The following is a 1,847-nucleotide window of genomic DNA, read 5'->3' on the forward strand; positions in this document are numbered from 1 at the left end:
CCTCTTTTTGTAAAGCCACCAGCTCCCCTCCCATGATAATCCATTAATCCATTAATCTATGATGGAATAACCCCTTCATGAGGGCAGAGACCTCATGATTCAAGCACCTCTTAAAGGGCCCACCTCTCAATGATACCACATTGGGAATTAAATTTCAACATGAGGCCAGGCATGGTGGCTCATGCCTGTAATCCCAGCACTTTGGGAGGCCTAGGCGGGTGGATCACCTGAGGTCAGGAGTTTGAGATTAACCTGGCCAACATGGTGAAACCTTGTCTCTACTAAAAACACAAAAATTGGCTGGACATGGTGGCATGCACTTGTAGTCCTAGCTACTCGGGAGGCTGAAGCAGTAGAATCGCTTGAACCCGGGAAGCGGAGATTGCAGTGAGTCAAGATGGTGCCACCGCACTCCAGCCTGGGTGACACAGTGAGACTCCATCTCAAAAAAAAAAAAAAAAAAAAAGAATAAATTTCAACGTGAGTTTTCGAGAAGACAAATATTCAGTATTCAAACCACAACAACCTTTAAGAACCACACTAAAAAATAAGGCAAATCCTTTTTTCAAATAACAGCTTTTCCATTCTTTGAGGAAAATTGGAATAGGAATGCCAAGTCCTTTTTACCTTCGTTCTTTTCACCATTCCTCAACCTGACTTACTGCCTTTACTGCAGATCACGGAATAAATGCCAACTCATACTTACTGATTCAGAAATTCTGCAGCATGGGCCCCTGCAGTGTGTTTCAACAAGCCCTCTGGGTGATTCTGATACATGTGAAAGCATGAGAACCACTGGTCTGGTTTTCTTGCTTGATCATCTCTCCATGGTCTTTTAAAACCATGGTTTTTATCATTCATCTGCTTGCTCTAATTGTTGCAGCAGAAAACTGTGACCTGCTGCTACTTACTGAATGCGGCATAGAAGCGAAAGTTCTCTGCACTTGTTCTTAACTGTTAGCAAGGTATAAATGCAATGTTGCTATTTGATAGCAAATATTATCTCCCTTTATTATGACACCAACTTTTCTTAAGGAAACTTTATCGTCAATCATGTGGTTTGGGTGACATAAATTCCATCTCTAGCCTCAGAAATGGACCCTGATTCGCACAACCAAATTAATTCATGCAGTCGTCCACAGTAATTGGCTCAAGAGCAGATACACAAACTCACTGAATCCTGTGGTGTTCGAGGGTTTCTGAAGAGAGACATTTTCCCCACTTCCACTGGTTTTAGTAGAGGAAGGACATGTTTGAAATTGGACTTCTTTTAACTAAACTGGGGAGCCTGAAACTATCACTGGTCACTTTTTTAAGGCCTGAAAACACAGCCCACCCTGCGCTAGACCAGAGAGGTGTGATGCAGATGACATTATTTGAGCACTGAAGCAAGCCACTCCTGAACCCTACTCTACCTATGGAACTTTCATGTGCAAGAAGAGCGACCAGCCAGGCACTGTAGTAGGGATGGGGTTTCACCATGTTGGCCAGGCTGGTCTCGAACTCCTGACCTCATGATCCACCCCACTCAGCCACCCAAAGTGCTGGAATTCCAGGCATGAGCCACCGTGCCTGGCCTTAATTTGCATCATGTCTTTAAAACGCGAGAACAAATGTTTGTGACGCCCGTAGAAGTAGCAGAAGTGGTACCACTTGTAAAATTAAAGGTCAAGGATGAGAGTTCTAATTTTTATTCTGTTCGTCCATGCGACTTAACCTTTATTCATATTTGTAACCTTAGATATTAAATAGAAAGCATGTTCACGACCTGTCGCATTCAGTCACAACGAAGAAAAAACTACCTATTGTAAATCACAAGATGAATACAAATTACTATCTGCAATCAG

The sequence above is a fragment of the Macaca fascicularis genome, chromosome 9 (assembly GCF_037993035.2).
Source record: "Macaca fascicularis isolate 582-1 chromosome 9, T2T-MFA8v1.1".
Taxonomy (NCBI): Eukaryota; Metazoa; Chordata; class Mammalia; order Primates; family Cercopithecidae; genus Macaca; species Macaca fascicularis.